The following is an 18,332-nucleotide window of genomic DNA, read 5'->3' as shown; positions in this document are numbered from 1 at the left end:
CCACACCCTCCCCCTGCATCCCACACCTTCCCCCTGCATCCCACACCCACCCTCTGCATCCCACACCCTCTCGCTGCATCCCACATCCTCTCGCTGCATCCCACACCCTCTCGCTGCATCCCACACCCACTCGCTGCATCCCACACCCTCTCTCTGCATCCCACACCCTCCCTCAGCAATCCACACCCTCCCTCTGCATTCCACACCCTCCCTCTGAATCCTACACCCTCCCTCTGAATTCTACACCCTCCCTCTGCATCCTACACCCTCCCTCTGCATCCCACACCCTCCCTCTGCATCCCACACCCTCCCTCTGCATCCCACACCCTCCCTCTGCATCCCACACCCTCCCTCCGCATCCCACATCCTCTCTCTGCATCCTACGCCATGCTGCTGCATCCCACACCCCCCCACTGCATCCCACACCCTCCCTCTGCATCCCACACCCTCCCTCTGCATCCCACACCCTCCCTCTGCATCCTACATCCTCTCTCTGCATCCTACTGCCTCTGTCTGCACCCACTCCCTCTCTCCGTATCCCAAACCCTCCCTCTGCATTCCACACCCTCCCTCTGCGTCCCACACCCTTCCTCTGCATCCCACACCCTCCCTCTGCATCCTAGACCCTCCCTCTGCATCATACACCCTGCCTCTGCATCCTACACCATCTCTATGCATTCTACACCCTCTCTCTGAATCCCACACCCTCCGCCTGCATCCCACACCCTCCGCCTGCATCCCACACCCTCCTCCTGCATCCCACACACTCCGCCTGCATCCCACACCCTCCGCCTGCATCCCACACACTCTCGCTGTATCCCACACCCTCTCGCTGCATCCTACACCCCCTCTCTGCATCCTCCACCCCCTCTCTGCATCCTACACCCCCTCTCTGCATCCTACACCCTCCCTCTGCATCCCACACCCTCCCTCTGCATCCCACACCCTCCCTCTGCATACCACACCCTCCCTCTGCATCCCACACCCTCCCTCTGCATTCTACACCCTCCCTCGGCATCCCACAACCTCCCTCTGCATCCCACACCCTCCGCCTGCATCCCACACCCTCCTCCTGCATCCCACACACTCTCGCTGTATCCCACATACTCTCGCTGCATCCTACACCCTCCCTCTGCATCCTACACCCCCTCTCTGCATCCTACACCCCCTCTCTGCATCCTACACCCCCTCTCTGCATTCTACACCCCCTCTCTGCATCCTACACCCCCTCTCTGCATCCTACACCCTCCCTCTGCATCCCAAACCCTCCCTCTGCATACCACACCCCCTCTCTGCATCTCACCCCCTCCGACTGCATCTCACACCCTCCGTCTGCATCCCACACCCTCCCTCTGCATCCCACACCTTCCCTCTGCATCCCACACCCTCCCTCTGCAACCTACCCCCTCTCTCTGCATCCTACAACCTCTGTCTGCACCGAGTCCCTCTCTCTGTATCCCACACCCTCCCTCCGCATCCCAAAACCCCCACCTGCATCCTACATCATGCTGCTGCATCCCACACCACCCCTCTGCATCCTACACCCTCCCTCTGCATCCTACACCCTCCCTCTGCATCCTACACCCTCCCTCTGCATCCTACACCCTCCCTCTGTATCTTACACCCTCCCTCTGCATCCCACGCCCTCCCTCTGCATCCCACACCCTCCCTCTGCATCCCACACCCTCCCTCTGCATTCTACACCCTCCCTCTGCATTCTACACCCTCCCTCTGCATTCTACACACTCCCTCTGCATCCCACACCCTCCCTCGGCATCCCACACCCTCCCTCTGCATCCCACACCGTCCCTCTGCATCCTAGACCCTCCCTCTACATCCTACACCCTCTCTCTGCATCCTACACCGTCTCTCTGCATCCCACACCCTCCCTCTGTATCCTACACCCTCCCCCTGCATCCTACATGCTCTCTCTGCACCATAACCCGTCTCTCTGCACCATACCCCCTCTCTCTGCACCATACCCCCTCTCTCTGCACCATACACCCTCTCTCTGCACCATACACCCTCTCTCTGCACCATACCCCCTCTCTCTGCACCATACCCCCTCTCTCTGCACCATACACCCTCTCTCTGCACCATACCCCCTCTCTCTGCACCATACCCCCTCTCTCTGCACCATACCCCCTGCCTCTGCATCCCACACCCTCTCTCTGCATTCCACACCCTCCCTCTGCATCCTACACCCCCCCTCTGCATCCTATACCCTCTCTCTGCATCCTACACCCTCTCTCTGCATCCTACACCCTCTCTCTGCATCCTACACCCTCTCTCTGCATCCTACACCCTCTCTCTGCATCCCACACCCTCCCTCTGCATCCCACACACTCCCTCTGCATCCCACACGCTGCCTCTGCATCCCACCCCATCCCTCTGCATCCCACACCCTCCCTCTGCATCCCCCACCCTCCCTCTGCATGCCACACCCTCCCTCTGCATCCCACACCCTCCCTCTGCATCCCACACCCTCCCTCTGCAGCCCACACCCTCCCTCTGCATTCTACACTCTCCCTCTGCATTCTACACCCTCCCTCTGCATTCTACACCCTCCCTCTGCATCCTACACCCCCTCTCTGCATCCTACACCCCCTTTCTGCATCCTACACCCCCTCTCTGCATCCTACACCCTCTCTCTGGATCCCACACCCTCCCTCTGCATCCTAGACCCTCCCTCTGCATCCCACACCCTCCATCTACATCCCACACCCTCCCTCTGCATCCCACACCCTCCCTCTGCATCTCACACCCTCCCTCTGCATCCCACACCCTCCCACTGCATCCTACACCCTCCCTCTGCATTCTACACCCTCCCTCTGCATCCCACACCCTCCCTCTGCATCCTACACCCCCCCCTCTGCATCCTACACCCTCCCTCTGCATCCCACACCCTCCCTCTGCATCCCACACCCTCCCTCTGCATCCCACACCCTCCCTCTGCATCCCACACCCTCCCTCTGCATTCCACACCCTCCCTCTGCATCCCACACCCTCCCTCTGCATCCCACACCCTCCCTCTGCATCCCACACCATCCCTCTGCATCCCACACCCTCCCTCTGCATCCCACCCCCTCCCTCTGCATCACACCCCATCCCTCTGCATCCCACCCCATCCCTCTGCATCCCACCCCCTCCCTCTGCATCCCACACCTTCATTCTGCATTCTACACTCTCCCTCTGCATCCCACACCCTCCCTCTGCATCCCACACCCTCCCTCTGCATCCCACACCCTCCCTCTGCATCCCACACCCTCCCTCTGCATCTCACACCCTCCCTCTGCATCCCACACCCTCCCTCTGCATTCTACACCCTCCCTCTGCATTCTACACCCTCCCTCTGCATCCCACACCCTCCCTCTGCATCCCACACCCTCCCTCTGCATCCCACACCCTCCCTCTGCATCCCACACCCTCCCTCTGCATCCCACACCCTCCCTCTGCATCCCACCCCCTCCCTCTGCTTCCCACCCCATCCCTCTGCATCCCACCCCATCCCTCTGCATCCCACCCCCTCCCTCTGCATCCCACACCCTCCTTCTGCATTCTACACTCTCCCTCTGCATCCCACACCCTCCCTCTGCATCCCACACCCTCCCTCTGCATCCCACACCCTCCTTCTGCATTCTACACTCTCCCTCTGCATCCCACACCCACCCTCTGCATCCCACACCCTCCCTCTGCATCCCACACCCTCCCTCTGCATCCCACACCCTCCCTCTGCATCCCACACCCTCCCTCTGCATCCTACACCCTCTCTCTGCATCCTACACCCTCTCTCTGCATCCTACACCCTCCGTCTGTATCCTACACCCCCTCTCTGCATCCTACACCCTGCCTCTGCATCCCAAACCTTCCCTCTGTATACTACACCCCCTCTCTGCATCCTACACCCCCCCCCCACTGCATCCCACACCCCCCCTCTGCATCCCACATCCTCCCTCTGCAACCCACACCCTCCCTCTACATTCTACACCCACACCCTCCCTCTGCATCCTACACCCCCTCTCTGCATCCTACATCCCCTCTCTGCATCCTACACCCCCTCTCTGCATCCTACATCCCCTCTCTGCATCCTACACACCATCTCTGCATCTTACACCCTCTCTCTGCATCCCACACCCTCCCTCTGCATCCCACACCCTCCCTCTGCATCCCACACCCTCCCTCTGCATCCCACACACTCCCTCTGCATCCCACACCCTCCCTCTGCATCCCACATTCTCCCTCTGCAACCCACACCCTCCCTCTGCAACCTACACCCTCCCTCTGCAACCCACACACTCCCTCTGCAACCCACACCCTCCCTCTGCATCCTACACCCCCTCTCCGCATCCTACACCCCCTCTCTGCATCCTACACGCTGCCGCTGCATACCACACCCTCCCTCTGCAACCCACACCCTCCCTCTGCATCGCACACCCTCCCTCTGCATCCCACACCCTCCCTCTGCATCCTACACCCTCTCTCTGCATCCTACACCCTCTCTCTGCATCCTACACCCTCCCTCTGCATCCTACACCCTCCCTCTGCATCCTACACCCTTGCTCTGCATCCCACACCCCCACTCTGCATCCTACACCCTCTCTCAGCATCCTACACCCTCTCTCTGCATCCTACACCCTCTCTCTGCATCCTACACCCTCTCTCTGCATCCTACACCCTCCCTCTGCATCCTACACCCTCCCTCTGCATCCTACACCCTCCCTCTGCATCCTACACCCTCTCTCTGCATCCTACACCCTCTCTCTGCATCCTAAACCTTGCCTCTGCAATCCACACCCTCCCTCTGCATCCCAGGCCCTCCCTCTGCATCCCACACCCTCCCTCTGCATTCTACACCCTCCCTCTGCATTCTACACCCTACCTCTGCATCCCACACCCTCCCTCTGCATCCCACACCCTCCCTCTGCATCCCACACCCTCCCTCTGCATCCCACACCCTCCCTCTGCATCCCACACCCTCCCTCTGCATCCCACACCCTCCCTCTGCATCCCACACCCTCCCTCTGCATCCCACACCCTCCCTCTGCATCCTACACCCTCCCTCTGCATCCTACACCCCCTCTCTGCATCCTACACCCTCTCTCTGCATCCTAAACCTTGCCTCTGCAATCCACACCCTCCCTCTGCATCCCACGCCCTCCCTCTGCATCCCACACCCTCCCTCTGCATTCTACACCCTCCCTCTGCATTCTACACCCTCCCTCTGCATTCTACACCCTCCCTCGGCATCCCACACCCTCCCTCGGCATCCCACACCCTCCCTCTGCATCCCACACCCTCCCTCTGCATCCTAGACCCTCCCTCTGCATCCTACACCCTCTCTCTGCATCCCACACCCTCTCTCTGCATCCCACACCCTCACTCTGCATCCCACACCCTCTCTGCATTCCGTACCCTCTCTCAGCATCCCACACCCTCCCTCTGTATCCTACACCCCCTCTCTGCATCCTACACCCCCTCTCTGCATCCCACACCCTCTCTCTGCATTCCACACGCTCCCTCTGCAACCCACACCCTCCCTCTGCATCCTACACCCCCCCTCTGCATCCTACACTCCCTCTCTGCATCCTACACCCCCTCTCTGCATCCCACACCCTCCCTCTGCATCCCACACCCTCCCTCTGCATCCCACCCCATCCCTCTGCATCCCACCCCCTACCTCTGCATCCCACACCCTACCTCTGTATGCCACACCCTCCCTCTGCATTCTACACTCTCCCTCTGCATCCCACACCCTCCCTCTGCATCCCACACCCTCCCTCTGCATCCCACACCCTCCCTCTGCATCCCACACCCTCCCTCTGCATCCCACACCCTCCCTCTGCATCCCACACCCTCCGTCTGCATCCCACACCCTCCCTCTGCATCCTACAATCTCCCTCTGCATCCCACGCCCTCCCTCTGCATCCCACACCCTCCCTCTGCATCCCACACCCTCCCTCTGCATCCCACACCCTCCCTCTGCATCCCACACCCTCCCTCTGCATCCCACACCCTCCCTCTGCATCCCACATCCTCCCTCTGCATCCCACACCCTCCCTCTGCATCCCACACCCTCCCTCTGCATTCTACACCCTCCCTCGGCATCCCACACCCTCCCTCTGCATTCCACACCCTCCCTCTGCATTCCAGACCCTCCCTCTGCATCCTACACCCTCCCTCTGTATCCAAACCCCCTCTCTGCATCCTACTCCCTCCCTCTGCATCTTACACCCGCTGTCTGCATCTTACACCCTCCGTCTGCATCTCACACCCTCCGTCTGCATCCCACACCCTCCCTCTGCAACCTACCCCCTCTCTCTGCATCCTACAACCTCTGTCTGCACCGAGTCCCTCTCTCTGTATCCCACACCCTCCCTCCACATCCCACATCCTCTCTCTGCATCCTTCATCATGCTGCTGCATCCCACACCACGCCTCTGCATCCTACACCCTCCCTCTGCATCCTACACCCTCCCTCTGCATTCTACACCCTCCCTCTGCATTCTACACCCTCCCTCGGCATCCCACACCCTCCCTCTGCATTCTACACCCTCCCTCTGCATTCTACACCCTCCCTCTGCATTCTACACCCTCCCTCGGCATCCCACACCCTCCCTCGGCATCCCACACCCTCCCTCTGCATCCCACACCCTCCCTCTGCATCCTAGACCCTCCCTCTGCATCCTACACCCTCTCTCTGCATCCCAAACCCTCTCTCTGCATCCCACACCCTCTCTGCATTCCGTACCCTCTCTCAGCATCCCACACCCTCTCTCTGCATCCTACACCCTCTCTCTGCATCCTACACCCTCTCTCTGCATCCTACATGCTCTCTCTGCACCATACCCCCTCTCTCTGCACCATACCCCCTCTCTCTGCACCATACCCCCTCTCTCTGCATCCTACACCCTGCCTCTGCAACCCACACCCTCCCACTGCATGCTACACACCCTCTCTGCATCCTACACCCCCTCTCTGCATCCCACACCCTCTCTCTGCATTCCACACCCTCCCTCTGCAACCCACACCCTCCCTCTGCATCCTACACCCTCCCTCTGCATCCTACACCCTCCCTCTGCATCCTACACCCCCTCTCTGCATCCTACACCCTCTCTCTGCATCCTACACCCTATCTCTGCATCCTACACCCTCCCTCTGCATCCTACAATCTCCCTCTGCATCCCACACCCTCCCTCTGCATCCCACACCCTCCCTCTGCAACCCACACCCTCCCTCTGCATCCCACCCCATCCCTCTGCATCCCACCCCCTACCTCTGCATCCCACACCCTCCCTCTGCATTCTACACTCTCCCTCTGCATCCCACACCCTCCCTCTGCATCCCACACCCTCCCTCTGCATCCCACACCCTCCCTCTGCATCCCACACCCTCCCTCTGCATCCCACGCCCTCCCTCTGCATCCCACACCCTCCCTCTGCATCCCACACCCACTCTCTGCATCCCACACCCTCTCTCTGCATCCCACACCCTCCCTCTGTATACTACACCCCCTCTCTGCATCCTACACCCCCCCTCTGCATCCCACACCCCCCCTCTGCATCCAACACCCTACATCTGCAACCCACACCCTCCCTCTGCATTCTACACCCACACCATCCCTCTGCATCCTACACCCCCTCTCTGCATCCTACACCCCCTCTCTGCATCCTACACCCCCTCTCTGCATCCTACACCCCCTCTCTGCATCCTACATCCCCTCTCTGCATCCTACACCCCCCCTCTGCATCCCACACCCTCCCTCTGCATCCCACACCCTCCCTCTGCATCCCACACCCTCCCTCTGCATCCCACACCCTCCCTCTGCATCCCACACTCTCTCTCTGCATCCCACACCCTCTCTCTGCATCCCACACCCTCCCTCTGTATCCTACACCCCCCCTCTGCATCCCACACCCTCACTCTGCATCCCACACCCTCCCTCTGCATCCCACACCCTCCCTCTGCATCCCACACCCTCCCTCTGCATCCCACATCCTCCCTCTGCATCCCACACCCTCCCTCTGCATCCCACACCCTCCCTCTGCATCCCACACCCTCCCTCTGCATCCCACACCCTCCCTCTGCATCCCACACCCTCCCTCTGCATCCCACACCCTCCCTCTGCATCCCACACCCTCCCTCTGCATCCCACACCCTCCCTCTGCATTCTACACCCTCCCTCTGCATTCTACACCCTCCCTCTGCATCCCACACCCTCCCTCTGCATCCGGGACCCTCCCTCTCCATCCCACACCCTCCATCTACATCCCACACCCTCCCTCTGCATCCCACACCCTCCCTCTGCATTCTACACCCTCCCTCTGCATCCCACACCCTCCCTCTGCATCCCACACCCTCCCTCTGCATCCCACACCCTGTCTCTGCATCCCACACCCTCCCTCTGTATCCTACACCCCCTCTCTGCATCCCACACCCTCCCTCTGCATCCTAGACCCTCCCTCTGCATCCTACACCCTCTCTCTGCATCCCACACCCTCACTCTGCATCCCACACCCTCTCTCTGCATCCCACACCCTCTCTGCATTCCGTACCCTCACTCTGCATCCTACACCCCCTCTCTGCATCCTACACCCTCTCTCTGCATCCTACACCCTCTCTGCATTCCGTACCCTCACTCTGCATCCTACACTCCCTCTCTGCATCCTACACCCCCTCTCTGCATCCTACACCCCCTCTCTGCATCCTACACCCTCTCTCTGCATCCTACACCCTCTCTGCATTCCGTACCCTCACTCTGCATCCCACACCCTCCCTCTGCATCCTACACCCCCTCTCTGCATCCCACGCCCTCCCTCTGCATCCTACACCCCCTCTCTGCATCCTACACCCTCTCTCTGCATCCTACACCCTATCTCTGCATCCTACACCCTCCCTCTGCATCCTACAATCTCCCTCTGCATCCCACACCCTCCCTCTGCATCCCACACCCTCCCTCTGCATCCCACACCCTCCCTCTGCATCCCACCCCATCCCTCTGCATCCCACCCCCTACCTCTGCATCCCACACCCTCCCTCTGCATTCTACACTCTCCCTCTGCATCCCACACCCTCCCTCTGCATCCCACACCCTCCCTCTGCATCCCACACCCTCCCTCTGCATCGCACACCCTCCCTCTGAATCCCACACCCTCCCTCTGCATCCCACCCCATCCCTCTGCATCCTACCCCCTACCTCTGCATCCCACACCCTCCCTCTGCATTCTACACTCTCCCTCTGCATCCCACACCCTCCCTCTGCATCCCACACCCTCCCTCTGCATCCCACACCCTCCCTCTGCATCCCACACCCTCCCTCTGCATCCCACACCCTCCCTCTGCATCCTACGCCCTCCCTCTGCATCCCACACCCTCCCTCTGCATCCCACACCCTCCCTCTGCATCCCACACCCTCCCTCTGCATCCCACACCCTCCCTCTGCATTCTACACTCTCCCTCTGCATTCTACACCCTCCCTCTGCATCCCACACCCTCCCTCTGCATCCCACACCCTCCCTCTGCATCCCACAACCTCCCTCTGCATCCCACACCCTCCCTCTGCATCCTACCCCCTCCCTCTGCATCCCACACCCTCCCTCTGCATCCCACACCCTCCCTCTGCATCCCACACCCTCCCTCTGCATCCCACCCCATCCCTCTGCATCCCACCCCCTACCTCTGCATCCCACACCCTCCCTCTGCATTCTACACTCTCCCTCTGCATCCCACACCCTCCCTCTGCATCCCACACCCTCCCTCTGCATCCCACACCCTCCCTCTGCATCGCACACCCTCCCTCTGCATCCCACACCCTCCCTCTGCATCCCACCCCATCCCTCTGCATCCTACCCCCTACCTCTGCATCCCACACCCTCCCTCTGCATTCTACACTCTCCCTCTGCATCCCACACCCTCCCTCTGCATCCCACACCCTCCCTCTGCATCCCACACCCTCCCTCTGCATCCCACACCCTCCCTCTGCATCCCACACCCTCCCTCTGCATCCCACACCCTCCCTCTGCATCCTACGCCCTCCCTCTGCATCCCACACCCTCCCTCTGCATCCCACACCCTCCCTCTGCATCCCACACCCTCCCTCTGCATCCCACACCCTCCCTCTGCATTCTACACTCTCCCTCTGCATTCTACACCCTCCCTCTGCATCCCACACCCTCCCTCTGCATCCCACACCCTCCCTCTGCATCCCACAACCTCCCTCTGCATCCCACACCCTCCCTCTGCATCCTACCCCCTCCCTCTACATCCTACCCCCTTGCTCTGCATCCCACACCCACTCTCTGCATCCCACACCCTCTCTCTGCATCCCACACCCTCTCTCTGCATCCCACACCTTCCCTCTGTATACTACACCCCCTCTCTGCATCCTACACCCCCCCTCTGCATCCCACACCCCCCCTCTGCATCCAACACCCTACATCTGCAACCCACACCCTCCCTCTGCATTCTACACCCACACCCTCCCTCTGCATCCTACACCCCCTCTCTGCATCCTACATCCCCTCTCTGCATCCTACATCCCCTCTCTGCATCCTACATCCCCTCTCTGCATCCTACACACCATCTCTGCATCCTACACCCTCTCTCTGCATCCTACACCCTCTCTCTGCATCCTACACCCTCTCTCTGCATCCTACACCCTCCCTCTGCATCCTACACCCTCCCTCTGCATCCTACACCCTCCCTCTGCATCCTACACCCTCCCTCTGCATCCTACACCCTCCCTCTGCATCCCACACCCTCCCTCTGCATCCCACGCCCTCCCTCTGCATCCCACACCCTCCCTCTGCATCCCACACCCTCCCTCTGCATCCTACTCCCTTGCTCTGCATCCCACACTCTCTCTCTGCATCCAACACTCTCTCTCTGCATCCCACACCCTCCCTCTGCATCCTACACACCATCTCTGCATCCTACACCCTCTCTCTGCATTCTACACCCTCCCTCTGCATCCCACACCCTGCCTCTGCATCCCACACCCTCCCTCTGCATCCCACACCCTCCCTCTGCATCCCACACCCTCCCTCTGCATCCCACATCCTCCCTCTGCATCCCACACCCTCCCTCTGCATCCCACACCCTCCCTCTGCATCCCACCCCCTCCCTCTGCATCCCACACCCTCCCTCTGCATCCCACATCCTCCCTCTGCATCCCACACCCTCCCTCTGCATCCCACACCCTCCCTCTGCATCCCACACCCTCCCTCTGCATCCCACACCCTCCCTCTGCATCCCACACCCTCCCTCTGCGTCCCACACCCTCCCTCTGCATCCCACACCCTCCCTCTGCATTCTACACCCTCCCTTTGCATTCTACACCCTCCCTCTGCATCCTACACCCTCTCTCTGGATCCCACACCCTCCCTCTGCATCCTAGACCCTCCCTCTCCATCCCACACCCTCCATCTACATCCCACACCCTCCCTCTGCATCCCACACCCTCCCTCTGCATTCTACACCCTCCCTCTGCATCCCACACCCTCCCTCTGCATCCCACACCCTCCCTCTGCATCCCACACCCTCCCTCTGCATCCCACACCCTCCCTCTGCATCCCACACCCTCCCTCTGCATTCTACACCCTCCCTCGGCATTCCACACCCTCCCTCTGCATTCCACACCCTCCCTCTGCATTCCACACCCCCTTTCTGCATCCTACACCCCCTCTCTGCATCCTACACCCTCTCTCTGGATCCCACACACTCCCTCTGCATTCTACACCCTCCCTCTGCATCCCACACCCTCCCTCTGCATCCCACACCCTCCCTCTGCATCCCACACCCTCCCTCTGCATCCCACACCCTCCCTCTGCATTCTACACCCTCCCTCGGCATCCCACACCCTCCCTCTGCATTCTACACCCTCCCTTTGCATTCTACACCCTCCCTCTGCATCCTACACCCTCTCTCTGGATCCCACACTCTCCCTCTGCATCCTAGACCCTCCCTCTCCATCCCACACCCTCCATCTACATCCCACACCCTCCCTCTGCATCCCACACCCTCCCTCTGCATTCTACACCCTCCCTCTGCATCCCACACCCTCCCTCTGCATCCCACACCCTCCCTCTGCATCCCACACCCTCCCTCTGCATCCCACACCCTCCCTCTGCATCCCACACCCTCCCTCTGCATTCTACACCCTCCCTCGGCATTCCACACCCTCCCTCTGCATTCCACACCCTCCCTCTGCATTCCACACCCCCTTTCTGCATCCTACACCCCCTCTCTGCATCCTACACCCTCTCTCTGGATCCCACACACTCCCTCTGCATTCTACACCCTCCCTCTGCATCCCACACCCTCCCTCTGCATCCCACACCCTCCCTCTGCATCCCACACCCTCCCTCTGCATCCCACACCCTCCCTCTGCATCCCACACCCTCCCTCTGCATCCCACACCCTCCCTCTGCATCCCACACCCTCCCTCTGCATCCCACGCCCTCCCTCTGCATCCCACGCCCTCCCTCTGCATCCCACGCCCTCCCTCTGCATCCCACGCCCTCCCTCTGCATCCCACACCCTCCCTCTGCATCCCACACCCTCCCTCTGCATTCTACACTCTCCCTCTGCATCCCACACCCTCCCTCTGCATCCCACACCCTCCCTCTGCATCCCACACCCTCCCTCTGCATCCCACACCCTCCCTCTGCATCCCACACCCTCCCTCTGCATTCTACACCCTCCCTCGGCATTCCACACCCTCCCTCTGCATTCCACACCCTCCCTCTGCATTCCACACCCCCTTTCTGCATCCTACACCCCCTCTCTGCATCCTACACCCTCTCTCTGGATCCCACACACTCCCTCTGCATTCTACACCCACTCTCTGCATCCCACACCCTCCCTCTGCATCTTTCACCCTCCCTCTGCATCCTACACCCTCCCTCTGCATTCCACACCCTCCCTCTGCATCCCACACCCTCCCTCTGCATCCCACACCCTCCCTCTGCATTCTACACCCACTCTCTGCATCCCACACCCTCCCTCTGCATCCTACACCCTCCCTCTGCATCCTACAATCTCCCTCTGCATCCCACACCCACTCTCTGCATCCCACACTCTCGCTCTGCATCCCACACCCTCCCTCTGCATCCCACACGCTGCCTCTGCATCCCACCCCATCCCTCTGCATCCCACCCCCTCCCTCTGCATCCCACACCCTCCCTCTGCATCCCACACCCTCCCTCTGCATCCCACACCCTCCCTCTGCATCCCACACCCTCCCTCTGCATTCTACACCCACTCTCTGCATCCCACACCCTCCCTCTGCATCCCACACCCTCCCTCTGCATCCTACACCCTGCCTCTGCATTCTACACCCACTCTCTGCATCCCACACCCTCCCTCTGCATCCCACACCCTCCCTCTGCATCCTACACCCTGCCTCTGCATCCCACCCCATCCCTCTGCATCCCACCCCCTCCCTCTGCATCCCACACCCTCCCTCTGCATCCCACACCCTCCCTCTGCATTCTACACCCACTCTCTGCATCCCACACCCTCCCTCTGCAACCCACACCCTCCCTCTGCAACCCACACCCTCCCTCTGCATCCTACACTCTCCCTCTGCATCCTGTACTCTCTCCCTCTCAGTGTTGTGACACCTTCCAATCTCCCTGATCAGCCAATGAAGCCTGCTTTGGTTTGCCATTTTCCATCTTGTTTGACGTGTCCAACTGATATGTGAAACTCTTATCCTTAATAATTACTCTCTGTTCTGGTACAGCATTTCTCTATTTCTGATCTTTACCGAATGATATAATGATCATTACTGTATACATGTGTCTCACAGATATCTGTCAGACGTGTTCCACAGGACCAGCCTCATTCTGATTTAGCTTGGGGACCAAATGGACAAGGAAGTTCTCCTGAAATTCCTCCCTTTCCTTTCATTTTGTCAGTCAATGTTTGTTCAGTTAAAGTCCTCCAATGTCAAGCACTCTTTAATTTTACACATCTCTGTGATTCCCTGACTCCCTCACGTGCTGTCACATTGTCTCCCTCCATCATCTCTGCCCCTCACACTCTCTCTTTCTCACTCTTGCTTTCCTCACCATTCTATTTCTCTCTTTCCACTCACTCACTCTATTTCTGTTTTCCCACTCGCTTTCACTGCTACACTGTCTCTCCACCACACTCTCTCCCCCACCACACTCTCTCCCACACCACACTCTCTCCCACACCAACACTCCCCCACACCCACACCCCCCACACCACACACCCCCCACACCAAACCCCCCACACACCAACACCCCCCACACCACACACTCCCCCACACCCACACCACTCCCCCACCACACCTCACCCCCCACCACACCCCACACCCCCCACCACACCTCTCCCACACCACACACTCCCCCACACCCACACACCCCCACACCACTCTCCAACCCACACCAAACTCCCCCCACACCACAACCCCCACACCACACACCCCCCACACCCAAACCCCCCCCACACCCACACCCCCACACCACACCCACACCCCACACCACACCTCCCCCCAACCACACACACCCCCCCACCACACCCTCAACCCCCACCACACTCCTCCCACACCAACCCCCCACACCCACACCCCCACACCACAACTCTCCCCCACACCCACACTCCCCCCACACCAAACCCCCCACACCACACCCCCCACAACCCCACACACTCCCCCCCACCACACTCCCCCCACACCACACTCCCCACACCACAACCCCCCACACCCCACACACCCCCCACACCACACCCCCCCACACCCACACCACCCCCCAACCACACCCTCCCACACCACACCCCCCACACCACACACCCCCCCACCACACTCTCTCCCACACCCACACACTCTCCCCCACCACACCCCCCCCACACCACACTCCCTCCCCCACCACACTCTCCCCCCACCACACACTCCCCCACACCAACACCCTCCCACACCACACCCCCCACACCCACACTCCTCCCCCCACCACACCCCAACCCCCCACCACACCCTCCCCCAACCACACCTCAACCCCCACACCACACCCACCCACAACCACACATCTCCCACACCACACCTCCCCCCACCACACCCTCCCCCACACCACACACTCCCCCCCACCACACACCCCCCACACCACACCTCCCCACACCACACCCCCCAACCCCCACCACAACCCCCCCCCACCACACACTCTCCCCAACCACCACACACTCTCCCCACAACCCCACACCCCCCACACCACACACCCCCACACCACACTCCCCCCCCCACCACACACTCCCCCCCACCACACTCTCACCCCCACCACACCCCCCCACACCACACACTCTCCCCCACACCACACACTCCCACACCACACCCCCCCACACCCACACACTCCCCCACACCCCACACCTCCCCCACACCACACACTCCCCCCCACCACACCTCTCCCACACCACACCCAACCCCCCACCACACCCCCCCCACACCACACTCCACCCCACACCACACACCCCCCCACACCCACACACTCCCCCACACCACACCCCCCACCCCAAACCCCCCCACCACACCCCCCCACACCACACACTCCCCCCACCACACCCCCCACACCCCACCACACCCCCCCCACCACACACACCCCCCACACCACAACCCCCCCACACCACACCCCTCCCCCACACCACACCCCCCACACCACACCCTCCCCACACCACACACCCCCCCCACACCACACCACCCCCCCACACCACACCCCCCCACACCACACACCCCCCCCACAACACACTCCCCCACACCACACCCCCACACCCATACACCCCCCCCACCACACACCCACCCACACCACACTCTCCCCCCACCACCACACACCCCCCCACCACACCTCCAACCCCCCACCACACCCTCCCCCACACCCCAACTCTCTCCCAACACCCACAACTCACCCACACCACACTCTCCCCCACACCACACTCACTCCCACACCACACTCCCTCCCACACCCACACACTCCCCCACCAACACCCTCCCACACCACACACACTCCCACACCACACTCTCTCCCCCACCACACTCACTCCCCCACCACACTCCACCCACACCACACTCACTCCCCCCACCACACTCTCTCCCCCACCACACCTCTCCCCCCACCACACACCCCCACACCACACACTCCCCCCACCCACACTCTCCCCCCCACCACACTCCCCCCACAACCACACACTCCTCCCCCACCACACTCCTCCCACACCCACACACTCCCCCACAACCACACACTCACCCCCACCACACCTCTCCCACACCACACTCTCACCCCCCACCACACCACTCCCACACCACACTCTCCCCCACACCACACCCTCCCCCACCACACTCTCCCCCACACCACACTCTCCCCCACCACACACTCTCCCCCCACCACACTCCTCCCCACACCACACTCTCTCCCCACACCCACCACACTCTCCCCACAACCACACACTCACCCCCCACCACACTCTCTCCCACACCACACACTCTCCCACACCACACCTCTCCCACACCACACACTCTCCCCACACCACACTCTCTCCCACACCACACTCTCCCCCCCACCACACTCTCCCCCCCACCACACACTCTCCCACACCACACTCCTCCCACACCACACTCTCCCCCCACCACACCTCTCCCCCACCACACTCTCTCCCCCACCACACTCTCCCACACCACACACTCTCCCCCACCACACTCTCTCCCCCACCACACACCTCTCCCACACCACACCTCTCCCCCACCACACCTCTCCCACACCACACTCTCTCCCCACACTCCACCACACTCTCCCCACACCACACTCTCTCCCCCACCACACTCCCTCCCCCACCACACTCTCTCCCACACCACACTCCTCCCCCCACCACACTCTCTCCCACACCACACTCTCTCCCACACCACACTCTCTCCCCACACCACACTCACTCCCACACCACACTCTCTCCCACACCACACTCTCTCCCACACCACACACTCTCCCACACCACACTCTCCCACACCACACTCTCCCCACACCACACTCTCTCCCACACCACACTCTCTCCCACACCACACTCTCTCCCACACCACACTCTCTCCCACACCACACTCTCCCACACCACACTCTCTCCCCCACCACACTCTCTCCCCCACCACACTCTCTCCCCACACCACACTCTCTCCCACCACCACACTCTCTCCCCCACCACACTCTCTCCCCACACCACACACTCTCCCCACACCACACTCTCCCACACCACACTCTCTCCCACACCACACCTCTCCCACACCACACTCTCTCCCACACCACACTCTCTCCCACACCACACTCTCTCCCACACCACACTCTCTCCCACACCACACTCTCTCCCACACCACACTCTCTCCCACACCACACTCTCCCACACCACACTCTCTCCCACACCACACTCTCTCCCACACCACACTCTCCCACACCACACTCTCTCCCACACCACACTCTCTCCCCCACCACACTCTCTCCCACACCACACTCTCTCCCACACCACACTCTCTCCCCCACACCACACTCTCTCCCCCACCACACTCTCTCCCCCACCACACTCTCTCCCACACCACACTCTCTCCCCCACCACACTCTCTCCCCCACCACACTCTCTCCCACACCACACTCTCTCCCACACCACACTCTCTCCCACACCACACTCTCCCCACACCACACTCTCTCCCACACCACACTCTCTCCCACACCACACTCTCTCCCACACCACACTCTCTCCCACACCACACTCTCTCCCACACCACACTCTCTCCCACACCACACTCTCTCCCACACCACACTCTCTCCCACACCACACTCTCTCCCACACCACACTCTCTCCCACACCACACTCTCTCCCCACACCACACTCTCTCCCACACCACACTCTCTCCCACACCACACTCTCTCCCACACCACACTCTCTCCCACACCACACTCTCTCCCACACCACACCTCTCCCACACCACACTCTCTCCCACACCACACTCTCTCCCCCACCACACTCTCTCCCACACCACACTCTCTCCCCACACTCCACCACTCTCTCCCACACCACACTCTCTCCCACACCACACTCTCTCCCACACCACACTCTCTCCCCCACTCTCCACCACACTCTCTCCCACACCACACTCTCTCCCACACCACACTCTCTCCCCCACCACACTCTCTCCCCCACCACACTCTCTCCCCACCACACTCTCTCCCACACCACACTCTCTCCCACACCACACTCTCTCCCCACCACACTCTCTCCCCACCACACTCTCTCCCCCACCACACTCTCTCCCACACCACACTCTCTCCCACACCACACTCTCTCCC

General features: G+C 61.3%; 1 protein-coding gene across 6 annotated transcripts in view; it reads left to right on the top strand.

Moving 5' to 3' along the window:
• The window catches only part of LOC122562367 (inactive rhomboid protein 2-like), a 310,932-nt gene that overhangs the window by 209,970 nt on the left and 82,630 nt on the right, over positions 1 to 18,332 (top strand). The gene's annotated exons all lie outside the window — the stretch shown is intronic.

The sequence above is a fragment of the Chiloscyllium plagiosum genome, unplaced genomic scaffold (assembly GCF_037043375.1).
Source record: "Chiloscyllium plagiosum isolate Xiang-an unplaced genomic scaffold, Cpla_swu_hap1 HiC_scaffold_25, whole genome shotgun sequence".
Classification (NCBI taxonomy): domain Eukaryota; kingdom Metazoa; phylum Chordata; class Chondrichthyes; order Orectolobiformes; family Hemiscylliidae; genus Chiloscyllium; species Chiloscyllium plagiosum.
The sequence above is the reverse complement of the archived record's forward strand: the minus strand, read 5'-3'. Positions and strand labels throughout refer to the sequence as shown.